Here is a 15669-nt window from a genome sequence, read left to right on the forward strand (position 1 = left end):
GCAGTTACAACGCGGGTGGCATTACCAGACAGACTTTGGGTGCAGGTGGAGGACCGAGAGGAGGTTGAGGAGGCAGAAGCAGTGGAGGAACTTCTAGATACAGAGGATTGACGAGCAACTCGTGGAGACGGCAAGACTTGGACAGCAGCCCCTTCTCCTGATGTCGCCATAGTTACCCAGTGCCCAGTCACTGACATGTAACGCTCCTGTCCATGTCTACTCATCCAAGTGTCTGTGGTGAAATGCACCCTGACACACACAGAGTTTCTCAAGGAAGCGGTGATGTTGTGTGCGACATGCTGGTGTAGCGCAGGCACAGCTTTCTTTGAGAAGTAGTGGCGACTGGGCATCTGGTACTGGGGCACTGCGATGGACATAAGGTCTCGAAAATCCTATGTCCACCAGGCGGAAAGGCAGCATTTCTGTAGCCAACAGCTTGCAGATGGAGAAATTCAACCTCTTAGCTTTGTCATGGCTATGAGGAAATGGTCTTTAACTTGTCCATATCTGAGGGACTGAGGGCTGGCTGCCGTGCTTAGACGGAGTTGAGTAGGGTGTCCCCGGCAAACTGCTGGTCTGTGAGGAAGGTGCAGGCGGAGATGTTATGTTGCCTTGATCAAAATGTGGTGTCAATGTCGGAGAGCGCTCAACACCAGCAGGTGTTTCCACTTGCAAATGTCCTGATGACCTGCCAATCACACTGGCTGTTGCGGGTAAAGAGGTGGAAAATCTGCTTCCAAAACCATGTGCGACTGCTGTCCCCACAGTCACAGAGGATGAAGAGGACGTGAATGCACTTGATGGGGCAGACGGTGGTTGACCCGGCCCACTAGGCCGCATTGTAGCACATTGAGCTTCCCACTGCAACTTATGCCTCATATCCATGTGATGGCTCATGCATGAAGTACTCAAGCTAGGGATTTTTTGGCCTCTACTGAGATTTTGTTGACAAATCTTACAGACAACATGAGTTGGGTCATCCTTTGCGGTGCCAAAAAATGCCCAGGCTATGCAAGGCTTAGAGCCCGTGCAACCTGAAGAGCCACCACGACTTCTGGTCTGAGGCACAATTGGGGTTGAGGATGCAGTTGTTGACATGCTTCCATTACTCCGTCTCTGTCCAGGAAGGCGCACCGTTACCTCGTCGTCAGACTCGTCACTAGCATCCTCCTCCACCTCCTCTGCTGACCTCATGGACTGGCGGACTGGGGGTTGACAGTAAGTGGGGTCTACAACCTCGTCATCATCATCCTGTGTGTTCTCACACCCATCGTCCTCAGAGCCAACCTCTTCCTGCCCCGACCGAAAAGTCAAGTTTTTGTTCCAATCAGGTATCTCAGTCTCATCATCATCTTCCTCATTGTCTCCACCAACAGGAGTTACAGTTTGGGAATGAGGGACTACATTATGCTCAGAACCTTCTTCATCTGGGCCTGGATCCGACTCACAAAGATTCTGGGCATCAGTGCAGATCATTTCTTCGTCTGGATTCACAGAAGTTCTGGAGCAGACCTCTGATTCCCAGGCTATAGTATGCGTAAACAGCTCTACAGACTCAACCATGTGTGCTACCCCATGCTCAGATGGGCAGTTGGAGACTTGTGAGCTGTGAGGAAGCAAGTGCGATTGGGGTGACAACTCTGAGGACTCGAGTAGTTGTGATGTTGAAGTTGACATGGAGGAGAGCCAACTTGAACGAGCACTTGATATCCGTTCAAGCACCTGCTGTTTTTGTGCCTCATCTTGAATTTTTGGCGATGCTTGTAGCGATGGTCGTAAGAAAGGGATCATATCAGATTGTCAACGAAAAGAAGTAGACATCTTACTTTGGCTGGAAGATGGTCTTTCTTCTGCAGATGTTACTGTTGCTTTACCACCTACCCCACGGACACAACCTTTTTTTCCCTTTCCAACACGCCTATTCCCCTTTCCACCAGCAGCAGGCCTTTTGCCACTCATTTTAGTGCTTAATTGGCAACTCTGTATCTGAAGTTGTTGGCACAACAACCGATGGATGAAAACCGAGCAGAACTGAGTGGCCAAACTATGGTACTAGGCCCAAAACTATCAACTGGATTAGATGCAGTGAAAATAGAGATACACAGGCGGAATAGTTTGTTTCACAGGCGGGCTACTCTGCTGACATGCAGACAATGCTACTAGGCCCAAAACTATCAACTGGATTAGATGCAGTGAAAATAGAGATACACAGGCGGTATAGTTTGTTTCACAGGCGGGCTACTCTGCTGACGTGCAGACAATGCTACTAAGCCCAAAACCCCAAAACGATTTACTGGGTTAGATGCCGTAAAAATTGAGATACACAGGCGGTGTAGCTAGCTTCACAGGCGGGCTACTCTGCTGACGTCCAGACAATGCTACTAGGCCCAAAACTATCAACTGGATTAGATGCAGTGAAAATAGAGATGCACAGGCGGTATAGTTTATTTCACAGGCGGGCTACTCTGCTGACGTGCAGACAATGCTACTAGGCCCAAAACTATCAACTGGATTAGATGCAGTGAAAATAGAGATACACAGGCGTATAGTTTGTTTCACAGGCGGGCTACTCTGCTGACGTGCAGACACTGCTACTAATCTCAAAACCACAAAATGATTTACTGGGTTAGTGTTAGTGTTATGACCCCAATGGCAGAGGGTCTCATAAATAAATACCAAGTCTGCAAACACAAAAAAAACAGCTAATAGGGCAGTGGTAACTGGGCTGACCGTATATCTAATCCTAGCACCACAAATAGCAGCAGCCGGGGAACGTGCCTACGATTGTTCTAGACGTCTCGCGCCAGCCGGAGAACTAACTAACCCTAGAAGGGAAAAGATAGACCTTTCTTGCCTCCAGAGAAAAGACCCCAAAAGTTGGATACAAGCCCCCAACAAATAATAACGGTGAGGTAAGAAGAAAAGACAAACGTAAGAATGAACTAGGTATTTAGCAAAGAGAGGCCCACTGACTAATAGCAGAATATAGTAAGATGACTTATGTTGTGAATTCTGTTTGTGGGCTCCCTCTGGTGGCTACTGATGGTACTGGTTGACTTCTGTCTTTTATCTCCAGTGCACCTGTTTCCATCAGGAAATGGGAGTCTCCTATATAGTCTGGCTTCTCAGTCATTTACTTGCCTGCTATCAATGTTACCAGAGCTCTTCTGATACTTGCTACCCGCTCTAAAGTCTGCTGATTCAGATAAGTTGGATCATTTGTACCTTTCTTGAATTTCTGTCCAGCGTTCATTTGGATCATTTGTATTTTTGTCCAGCGTGCTTTTGTTTGTATCTTGCTGCTGGAAGCTCTAGTGAACTGAAATGACCACTCCGGTGTCATGAGTTGGCACCGGAGTTTAAAATTATTTCAGGATGGTATTTTGTAGGGTTTTGAGTTGACCGCGAAGTCCACTTTGGTATTTTCTGCTATCTAGTCAGTGGGCCTCTCTTTGCTGAACCTGTATTCATACTACGTATGTGTTTTCTTCTTAACTAACCGTCATTATATGTTGGGGGCTACTATCACTTTGGGGTTTTCTCTGGAGGCAAGCCAGGTCTGTGTTTCCTCTATTAGGGGTAGCTAGATCTCCGGCTGGTGCGAGACGTCTAGGGATAAAACGCAGGCACGTTTCCCGGCTACTGGTAGTTGTGCGTGAGGTTCAGCATCGCGGTCAGCTTAGATTCCATCTTCCTAGAGCTAGTCCTGTTTTTGCCTATGTCCCTGCCATTGGGAACCATGACAGACTTATACGGTCAGCAAAAACCCTATCAAAAATATCCACGCTGGATATTCAAGAACCCCCGAACCGTCTAACGGCCCCGGGGGAGAATACCAGCCCCCTAGTGCTACCAGCAAAATCAGAAATCACATATAGTACAAGCTGGACAAAAAATAAGAGCAATACAAATAACCAAAAAACAAGGAAGCAGGACTTAGCTTAATTTTGCAAGAACCAAGACCAGCAGACAGGAGCAAACAGAAAGGACTGATTACAACGATGCCAGGCACCAGACTAAGAATTCAGGAAGTTAATATAGCAACACCCCTGGACTAACGACCCAGGTGGTGCCAAACTGAGGAAAGACAATCCCAGAGTCATATCACTAGTGACCACAAGAGGGAGCCAAAAAAGTCTAATTCACAACAGGTTAGATGCCGTAAAATTGAGATACACAAGCGGTGTAGCTAGCTTCACAGGCGAGCTACTCTGCTGACGTGCAGACAATGCTACTAGGCCCAAAACTATCAACTGGATTAGATGCAGTGAAAATAGAGATACACAGAGGGTATAGTTTGTTTCACAGGCGGGCTACTCTGCTGACATGCAGACACTGCTACTAAGCCCAAAACCCCAAAACGATTTACTTGGTTAGATGCCGTAAAAATTGAGATACACAGGCGGTGTAGATAGCTTCACAGGCGGGCTACTCTGCTGACGTGCAGACAATGCTACTAGGCCCAAAACTATCAACTGGATTAGATGTAGTGAAAATAGAGATACGCAGGCAGTATAGTTTGTTTCACAGGCGGGCTACTCTGCTGACGTGCAGACAATGCTACTAGGCCCAAAACTATCAACTGGATTAGATGCAGTGAAAATAGACATACACAGGCGGTATAGTTTGTTTCACAGGCGGGCTACTCTGCTGACGTGCAGACAATGCTACTAGGCCCAAAACTATCAACTGGATTAGATGCAGTGAAGATAGAGATACACAGGCGTATAGTTTGCTTCACAGGCGGGCTACTCTGTTGACATGCAGACACTGCTACTAAGCCCAAAACCCCAAAACGATTTACTGGGTTAGATGCCGTAAAAATTGAGATACACAGGCGGTGTAGCTAGCTTCACAGGCGGGCTACTCTGCTGACGTGCAGACAATGCTACTAGGCCCAAAACTATCAACTGGATTAGATGCAGTGAAAATAAAGATACACAGGCAGTATAGTTTGTTTCACAGGCGGGCTACTCTGCTGACGTGCAGACAATGCTACTAGGCCCAAAACTATCAACTGGATTAGATGCAGTGAAAATAGAGATACACAGGCGTATAGTTTGTTTCACAGGCGGGCTACTCTGCTGACGTGCAGACACTGCTACTAAGCCCAAAACCCCATAACGATTTACTGGGTTAGATGCCGTAAAAATTGAGATACACAGTTGGTGTAGCAAGCTTCACAGGCGGGCTACTCTGCTGACGTGCAAACACTGCTACTAAGCCCAAAACCCCAAAACGATTTACTGGGTTAGATGCTGTAAAAATTGAGATACACAGGCGGTGTGGCTAGCTTCACAGGCGGGCTACTCTGCTGACGTGCAGACAATGCTCCTAGGCCCAAAACTATCAACTGGATTAGATGCAGTGAAAATAGAGATAACAGGCGGTATAGTTTGTTTCACAGGCGGGCTACTCTGCTGACGTGCAGACAATGCTACTAGGCCCAAAACTATCAACTGGATTAGATGCAGTGAAAATAGAGATGCACAGGCGGTATAGTTTGTTTCACAGGCGGGCTACTCTGCTGACGTGCAGACAATGCTACTAGGCCCAAAACTATCAACTGGATTAGATGCAGTGAAAATAGAGATACACAGGCGTATAGTTTGTTTCACAGGCGGGCTACTCTGCTGACATGCAGACTATGCTACTAGGCCCAAAACTATCTACTGGATTAGATGCAGTGAAAATAGAGATGTACAGGCGGTATAGTTTGTTTCACAGGCTGGCTACTCTGCTGACGTGCAGACACTGCTACTAAGCCCCAAACCCCAAAACGATTTACTGGGTTAGATGCTGCAAAAATTGAGATACACAGGCGGTGTGGCTAGCTTCACAGGCGGGCTACTCTGCTGACGTGCAGACAATGCTCCTAGGCCCAAAACTATCAACTGGATTAGATGCAGTGAAAATAGAGATACACAGGCGGTATAATTTGTTTCACAGGCGGGCTACTCTGCTGACGTGCAGACAATGCTACTAGGCCCAAAACTATCAACTGGATTAGATGCAGTGAAAATAGAGATGCACAGGCGGTATAGTTTGTTTCACAGGCGGGCTACTCTGCTGACGTGCAGACACTGCTACTAAGCCCCAAACCCCAAAACGATTTACTGGGTTAGATGCCGTAAAAATTGACATACACAGGTGGTGTAGCTAGCTTCACAGGCGGGCTACTCTGCTGACGTGCAGACACTGCTACTAAGCCCAAAACCCCAAAACGATTTACTGGGTTAGATGCCTTAAAAATTGAGATACACAGGCGGTGTAGCTAGCTTCACAAGCGGGCTACTCAGATGACTATCAGACAATTCTACTAGCCCAAAAGGATTGGCTGAGCTAGATTACACCAAATGCTGTGACTAACACTTGCACAGCACTGGCTCAGACCTGCCTGGCAAACAGTGCTATGAACTGCTGTAACCTACCCTGAAAAGGGCTGATATTACAACTAGTCCCGACTCCCTAAACCTATCTCTCTGACAATTCGCTTGCAAAAAAAGACTCTTTGACTGTCTAGCGCCCACAGCAGCAGCGGTGCCGTCTAACACTAAGCTGCAGCAGTGAGGAAATGGTGACGACGGGGCAAATGGCTGGTTCTCATTGGGCAAGGAGTGACATGTGACATACACAGCCAATCCTCATTCCCTCGTAGCCCTGGTCTGGAGCTGGAATCCCCACAGCCTTACTCGGCATACCAACAGGTTTATTTCATTGTGGGTGGCTGTGCCTCATGTGTGTTTTTACATCCAGGACATGCTGGTTTGCACCTTATGCGTTTAGTCCACTTATCACTTCTAGGAGCTGCTCATTTGTACCATTAGTATGCACCGTATTTGTGGCTATTTTGGGGTGCAGCTATATATCCTTTTCTGACTCCAGCAGGGACTTAATCTATTTGCACATTTCCCCATAATTACATGGACTGTGACCATTTTGAGCAAGTTTGGGGACGCCCTTATTTGGCTCTGTGATACAGGACCAGGGATCTGGTACAATACGGTATACTTACCTTGTCATTTTCTGGGGATATATAATATGGAATTGTTGATTGTTATTTAATTCGGATTATATATATATATATATTTTTTTTTTTGTTCTCTACAGTTTCATATATACAGTGGGGCAAAAAAGTATTTAGTCAGTCAGCAATAGTGCAAGTTCCACCACTTAAAAAGATGAGAGGCGTCTGTAATTTACATCATAGGTAGACCTCAACTATGGGAGACAAACTGAGAAAAAAAAATCCAGAAAATCACATTGTCTGTTTTTTTATCATTTTATTTGCATATTCTGGTGGAAAATAAGTATTTGGTCAGAAACAGAATTTCATCTCAATACTTTGTAATATATCCTTTGTTGGCAATGACAGAGGTCAAATGTTTTCTGTAAGTCTTCACAAGGTTGCCACACACTGTTGTTGGTATGTTGGCCCATTCCTCCATGCAGATCTCCTCTAGAGCAGTGATGTTTTTGGCTTTTCGCTTGGCAACACGGACTTTCAACTCCCTCCAAAGGTTTTCTATAGGGTTGAAATCTGGAGACTGGCTAGGCCACTCCAGGACCTTGAAATGCTTCTTACGAAGCCACTCCTTTGTTTCCCTGGCGGTGTGCTTTGGATCATTGTCATGTTGAAAGACCCAGCCACGTTTCATCTTCAATGCCCTTGCTGATGGAAGGAGGTTTGCACTCAAAATCTCACGATACATGGCCCCATTCATTCTTTCATGTACCCGGATCAGTCGTCCTGGCCCCTTTGCAGAGAAACAGCCTCAAAGCATGATGTTTCCACCACCATGCTTTACAGTAGGTATGGTGTTTGATGGATGCAACTCAGTATTCTTTTTCCTCCAAACATGACAAGTTGTGTTTCTACCAAACAGTTCCAGTTTGATTTCATCAGACCATAGGACATTCTCCCAAAACTCCTCTGGATCATCCAAATGTTCTCTAGCAAACTTCAGACGGGCCCGGACATGTACTGGCTTAAGCAGTGGGACACGTCTGGCACTGCAGGATCTGAGTCCATGGTGGCGTAGTGTGTTACTTATGGTAGGCCTTGTTACATTGGTCCCAGCTCTCTGCAGTTCATTCACTAGGTCCCCCCGCGTGGTTCTGGGATTTTTGCTCACCGTTCTTGTGATCATTCTGACCCCACGGGGTGGGATTTTGCGTGGAGCCCCAGATCGAGGGAGATTATCAGTGATCTTGAATGTCTTCCATTTTCTAATTATTGCTCCCACTGTTGATTTCTTCACTCCAAGCTGGTTGGCTATTGCAGATTCAGTCTTCCCAGCCTGGTGCAGGGCTACAATTTTGTTTCTGGTGTCCTTTGACAGCTCTTTGGTCTTCACCATAGTGGAGTTTGGAGTCAGACTGTTTGAGGGTGTGCACAGGTGTCTTTTTATACTGATAACAAGTTTAAACAGGTGCCATTACTACAGGTAATGAGTGGAGGAAAGAGGAGACTCTTAAAGAAGAAGTTACAGGTCTGTGAGAGCCAGAAATCTTGATTGTTTGTTTCTGACCAAATACTTATTTTCCACCAGAATAAGCTAATAAAATGATAAAAAAAACAGACAATGTGATTTTCTGGATTTTTTTTTCTCAGTTTGTCTCCCATAGTTGAGGTCTACCTATGATGTAAATTACAGACGCCTCTCATCTTTTTAAGTGGTGGAACTTGCACTATTGCTGACTGACTAAATACTTTTTTGCCCCACTGTATGTATATATATTTATAGAGGGCCTTGTATTGTACATCTTTATACGGGCAAGGGTGTGTGGTTGTTGCTGTTTTTAATTGGTTTTATATTTTGTGTTGTTTGGTGTTCACATTAATAAAAGTTATATATATATATATTTTCATAATTTTGTAGTAGGTGTGCACATATTTATGCATGGGCTTTCTTTTTTGATCTGATATTGCATATTCCATGCATTTGGTAGCACCCTGCCCCAGTGATATTAGAATTATATATTATTGTGGGATAGTAGTGCACCTGGAACTTTAACTATCGATACACAGCCAATGACACATGTCCTTGCTTGTCTGCATCACATGCACATTGCGGTGTGTGTGTGCACTGCTGATAGGCTGAGAGACTGCACCTCCCTTCTGTAAGTGCGGGAAAGAAAAAAAAAATGGAGATCGGCATTATTTCAGCACAGATCTATCCCCCGCCCACTATACACTGAAACAGTCCATTAACAATGATAAAGAGTTTTAATGTGCAAATCAAGCTAGGCTTTTGGTGAACGAACAGTTATCGAACAGAAACTCGAACAGCCAAATTTTAAGCAAATTGTTCGGGTTCGTCGAACGACTCGAACACCGCCCAAAACAGCTCGAATTTGAAATTGGCGAACAGTTCGACTCGAACACCGCTCATGTCTAGTCATTACAACCCATCACCGTTCCGTGATCTCGTCATGGGCTAGACAATGGGAGAGTGTAATGACAAGCCCCATTGCTGGCCAGTTTTAAATGCCGCTGAAAGAGATCGACAGTGGCATTTAACAGGTTAACAGCCACAGGTGTACCAGAGCTGATGAAATCATCCATCATCTGTGGGGAAAGATGTGGGCTCAGCGTACAAACATGCATCAAAGTCAGGGATATCACATATGATGTAAAGGTACGTCATATGTCATGAAGGGAGAACAAAAAAGATAAATAAAGATAATAATAAATAAAATTATTTCTCTTCTCCAGACTTACATCAAATAATGACAATAGACATTCCCATTACTGTGATTTAGTCCTGGGCATGGAATGGCTAGATGGATAACTCCTCCCATGCCTTTATAGTGTTAAGTGCTGTTGTAAAGTCTGTATAAATCTGTTATAAAGCAGTACAATGCACCAGAGACATCGTCATATTTGGTATATTAATTCTTTTGCCCTACATCACATTTGCTCATTCATAAATGCATCAGATTCTTTCTTTGCAAATAATTTATTACAAGAACTATATTCCTGCCAAACCTTTTTGTTGTGATGAAACAACCACAGAGCTTCAGCATTACACTAGCGTACATTCAGCAGTTTCCCCTGGTGAAAAAACGTTCAGGTAACTGTCTTAACAAAAAATCATTGTGAATTTTATCCTAGGACTTACAAATTAAATGTATTCAGGATGAAAGAAAATTATAGTAATATTTACAAAACGTCATGTATCTGAAGCTTAACCCTTCTTCTGAACAATAATGTGGTGCCGGACAATAGCCATGTTCACCTTCAAAATTATAGTGACAGTCAATTGTGGTGAATAAAGTCTCAAATAGCATAAAATCTTCACTCACTGCCAAAATAAAATCTTGATTTGTTTTCAACCTTAGGGTTCATTCAGACGTCAGTTTTTCATGCATGAGTAGTATCGAAGTTTCTTAGGCTGTGGTGGTGCGGTGCAGTAAATAACGAGGACACCAGGTTGCAGTCTCTTTACCTCTTTACTGAAGATCTCTGGGTCCTCAGTCCGGAATCCGGATAACCAGGCTGCGCAAGTCCGGCCGGCCCAATGGCACCTCCAGAGTTCTCTTAGCAGGTGGAAATCTGTGCCTTCCTGCTAGCGCTATGTGTTGTGGTCCTTCCCTGCTGTGCTTACAGAAAGTCCCCACAACTGTTGTGTCTGTTTCTTAAGTTCCCTCACAACTCGATTAGATGATGTTCTGCTAATCCTCTGTCCCTCCCTGGTGTTCTGGTTGGGACGGCACCCGTTTGACGGGTAGGCTCGGAGCTCTTCCGGGACCCTAGAGTCGCCCCTCTCCACAAGTTGCCCCCCAAGACTGCATAGGTGATTAAAGTTAGACAGCCCGCCTTAGACGGACTGTCCTGCCGCTGTTTGGAGTATTGCTTGAAGCTGAATGTTATGATACTCCCTCGGCGTTCCGGCCACCGGTAGTGCGCCTCAGTAGGATGTTGCTTCGGTCTTACAGCATGACTCCTACTGGTATTTCTCCTTTTGCTTGATCTCGTTTCTCACTCAGCACAATCTATCTCGCTTCTAATCCTTCCTTGGGCACCGCCGCTATCCTGAGCAGGCACGGTCCCGTTACGTTCGTTCAAGTTGCCAAGCCTCTGTCAGGATCCCACCCCTGACAGAGACCCTACTGTATCTTCCCCCACAACACCTTCTGCCACAAGGTGTTGCCTGGTTCCAACCCAGTCAGCTTTCTCATCTAACTTCCTGCCTGACCCCCAGTTTACCCACTATGGTGGGGAGTGGCCTAGTGAATAGAACCCTTAGCTCCCCCCGGAGGCCCGGCTGTGAAATGTATTGGTATCTGTGATACCTGATCAGATGAACTCCTTCAGTGCCATCAGACGCACCATAGCTCCCCATAGTGGCGGAGCCACAGTACTGCAACGACCAGGACTCTGGGGCGCTGCACTCCCCCCTGGTTAAACACAGTACTCCGGGACTGAGAAGAAAACAACAATACAAGTTAGCAAAAAGACATACAGTTTTGTTGAGTGCAATAACAATAAGTATACTTAAACGGAGCTTCCCTTTATGGGAGGTGAGGACACTTGAACGTTACAAACATGGTTAGATATCATAGCAACATGCTATTATTAACTTTTCTTACCCAACCGGGTATTCTACTAAGTGCAAAATTGTTGAACAATAATTTAACATTGCCTTTAAGGACATACACTCTGAATCCACTAAAGACCTTCTTATAATCACATTATAAGGCAATTTAACTTTTTCATTCTCCTTCTTTAAATCTGCAGGACCGCCTGTCCTAACGGCACCAGACCTGCTGCCTCTCCTTTCTATTACAGGACCGCCCCGTTCAGCCCGGGCCTACTGCCTTTTCAACTACTATACACAGTATAGAGCATAACATTACTTTCAGTTTAAGAGCACTGAGCCATTTTTACATGACTCCTCTGAGGACTCAGGGTTCACCTTCTATACCCATTATCTATCAATATTATCAAAAACAGTTTCTATCGAACATTAAACCTCATTATCTTTCTCACTAACATGCATGCTGGACACCACGTCTACCCCTACGGGCCGACTGCATCCTTCTTCTAGCTTTCACTTTCTTTCTGGGAACATCATCAGCATTTCTTTACAATTAACTAGTTGGATACGTATAACTTTCTCACATAAACATTATCATCACGTTCTCTTTATCAAAACATCATTGCTATCTCTCAGTCTTAAAGCAATACCATTCTTTTAAGTGCAACAAGTGAACATCCCCTTTAAGAGGGGACCAAGTCTCTATGAGGTAGCATATCTTCTCAAGCTACCAGTCCATACTCGGCAAAGGTTCCAGTGTGGTATCTTCACAAAGAGTCCTTTTTGAAGTAAAACCAGTAGGGAGCACCTTTAATAAGGTGCAAACTATGTACAAAAAGTTTGTATCATGCACTGTTCATGATTGCGGCAGTTCTGGAAACTTGTGCAAAAACTTAGAAAAAAACAAACAAAACAATAGGGATCCCGGGCCAACAAAAGGATCCCCTTAAGAGTTAACCCTGGACGGGTTTTAGCAGCAAAACAGGAAACGAACAAACAGTTAAAGAATTATTTACAGGTACTGCAGTTTCTTACTCTTTTGATGCCGAGGGTGGTTCCCCACCCCTGGCTAAGACATCACCCATGCTGATAGTTGGTCTCTCAGGCGCCATCAGATCAGCCGGTGTCTGGATTTGAAGGCTAATCCTACTTGCGAGTTCAGTAGCCGCTACAAGGTGTACGGTGGTGATAGGAACAAGATCTGGCAAATCGGGATCAGTCTGGATCGGGGCAACAGGGGGTGCTCTCTCAGGTTCACACCATCGAACGTTCCGGGCACACCACCCTTGTGCATTCCGATGACGGGTGTAAGTCACCTGATCCCCCCTTTGTAATGGGTCACCATCTCGACTGCAGCAAGGGGTTTTCACATTGTAGCTAGCAACAAAGACATCAGTTGGTAGCCCCGGTTCCTGTATGGAGCCCCATCCCCTCTTCGGGTGGTAGGCCAGCACAGTTCCCCGCTTTACTACGTCTTTCCTGCCGGGCGCAGACTTCTTACGTTGTGTGTCAGGTTGTTCAGTCTCGTCTCGATCTTTCCAGTGCTGTATTAGGCATTGCTTATACTGTTCCCAGGTAAGTACCGCAAGGGTGAGGCCATCCTCCTGGGTCCCATCCGGCCCGGTCCAGGGGGTGTCCCACCGGAGGATCAACCCGTCTAGGCCCACATCTATGGGTTCTCCCATCTTGGTTGGTAGCGGAGGCACTAGCTTCCCCATCGCGTTAGAGGTGAGGATGACCCGCTCCACCAAGAAGGAACGATCATTGCTGGGGTGAGGAGCGGTCACAGGAGCGGGATCGGTCAGGGGAGTAAGGGTGCCGTCCATACCTGCGCCTGATGTGATTCCACCGATGTCGCTCTGGTCCGTTGACAAGGGCACTGGAATCGGCTGCAGCCCGGACCGCGGCTCCCCCGGAGTCACCTCTTGATGCAACCCCGCCCTCCATGGTTCCGTGGCTGGGATAGGTAGGCTCGGCTCCTCCACCGGCGGCTCCAAGGAGTTCAGGTCCCTCACCGGCGGTGGACGCGAGTCCGCTTCTGATGGGTGAGGGCAAGCCGGGGTCACCTCGCCGTTGCTCGGGCACTTGCTGCTCATCGTCGCTGTCTGGCATTCGGCGGCAACGCATGCACCTGGCTCCGCCATTTCTCCGAGGTCAGGCTCCTCCTTCACCTCGTTCCCGCCGTTGCAAATCAGGGGGCGGTTCTCCTCTGCTGCTGGGCAGGTCGTCCTCTCGCAACAGGAGTTGGAGGGGGCGGTCGCTACTTCTGGCGCCGCTTTGGTAGTCTCCTCCCATGGCACGCCCTTCTTCTTCCTCTGCGCTCCCTGTGACGCTGCAATGGCGGCGGTTTTGGCGCAAACTTTTGGCGGCAAGTGACAATCCACAGTCTTCACAATAAAGTACAGTCCAAGCACAACTAATCACAGTTCCAAGGCACACATGACCTGATTCTTCAGGCTTAAGTAGATCCTGTTCGTGACGCCAAGTTGTAGCGCCCCCACTGCCGCAGGGCCGAGGGGTACCCGGTACCGGGCCTCTGAGTCTCTGCTCTGGGGTTGTCACGGTGGCTAGGCCCGGTCCGTGACCCTGCCGAGGGGCGCACAGTGCATGAATGATGACGGGTGAAGGTGGTGAGGCTGTGGTGGTGTGGTGCAGTAAATAACGAGGACACCAGGTTGCAGTCTCTTTACCTCTTTACTGAAGATCTCTGGGTCCTCAGTCCGGAATCCGGATAACCAGGCTGCGCAAGTCCGGCCGGCCCAATGGCACCTCCAGAGTTCTCTTAGCAGGTGGAAATCTGTGCCTTCCTGCTAGCGCTATGTGTTGTGGTCCTTCCCTGCTGTGCTTACAGAAAGTCCCCACAACTGTTGTGTCTGTTTCTTAAGTTCCCTCACAACTCGATTAGATGATGTTCTGCTAATCCTCCGTCCCTCCCTGGTGTTCTGGTTGGGACGGCACCCGTTTGACGGGTAGGCTCGGAGCTCTTCCGGGACCCTAGAGTCGCCCCTCTCCACAAGTTGCCCCCCAAGACTGCATAGGTGATTAAAGTTAGACAGCCCGCCTTAGACGGACTGTCCTGCCGCTGTTTGGAGTATTGCTTGAAGCTGAATGTTATGATACTCCCTCGGCGTTCCGGCCACCGGTAGTGCGCCTCAGTAGGATGTTGCTTCGGTCTTACAGCACGACTCCTACTGGTATTTCTCCTTTTGCTTGATCTCGTTTCTCACTCAGCACAATCTATCTCGCTTCTAATCCTTCCTTGGGCACCGCCGCTATCCTGAGCAGGCACGGTCCCGTTACGTTCGTTCAAGTTGCCAAGCCTCTGTCAGGATCCCACCCCTGACAGAGACCCTACTGTATCTTCCCCCACAACACCTTCTGCCACAAGGTGTTGCCTGGTTCCAACCCAGTCAGCTTTCTCATCTAACTTCCTGCCTGACCCCCAGTTTACCCACTATGGTGGGGAGTGGCCTAGTGAATAGAACCCTTAGCTCCCCCCGGAGGCCCGGCTGTGAAATGTATTGGTATCTGTGATACCTGATCAGATGAACTCCTTCAGTGCCATCAGAAGCACCATAGCTCCCCATAGTGGCGGAGCCACAGTACTGCAACGACCAGGACTCTGGGGCGCTGCACATGTACAGAAAAGGATCAAATTTGTAGAAAAATCGGCTTCACGTTAACGCTTGCGTTAACGCTTTTGACAGCGTTTTTCTCATTTTGATGTCCGTTCGCGATGTATCCGTTTGTCTGCGTTTGTCACTGTCAATAAAGTTTTTTTTTTTTTTTTCTCCTTTTGTCCTCGTCGGGGTATGGGTGCAGACTCATTCTCCATTTTGAAAGCATTGAGTGAACTTCTGCTAGCAAGATGTTTGTGTCTGAGCTGGTTCGATTTCGCTTGATGCGGTTGCGACTTCGGCAGAGAAAGCGTAGTTCGCAAAGGAGATATTGGATCCACAAAGTTAATTTCTTGCGGAGTACATATGGTGCCTTTCACACCCTGTATCTTCAGCTTCGGGATCACCCTTCAAAATTCCAACGCTATCTACGGATGTCCATTGAGACCTTTGATGTTCTGCTTTCACATGTGAAGGATGAGATACATCATCATCGCAGCACTTTCCGT

This window comes from Ranitomeya variabilis, chromosome 3 (assembly GCF_051348905.1).
Source record: "Ranitomeya variabilis isolate aRanVar5 chromosome 3, aRanVar5.hap1, whole genome shotgun sequence".
Lineage (NCBI taxonomy): Eukaryota > Metazoa > Chordata > Amphibia > Anura > Dendrobatidae > Ranitomeya > Ranitomeya variabilis.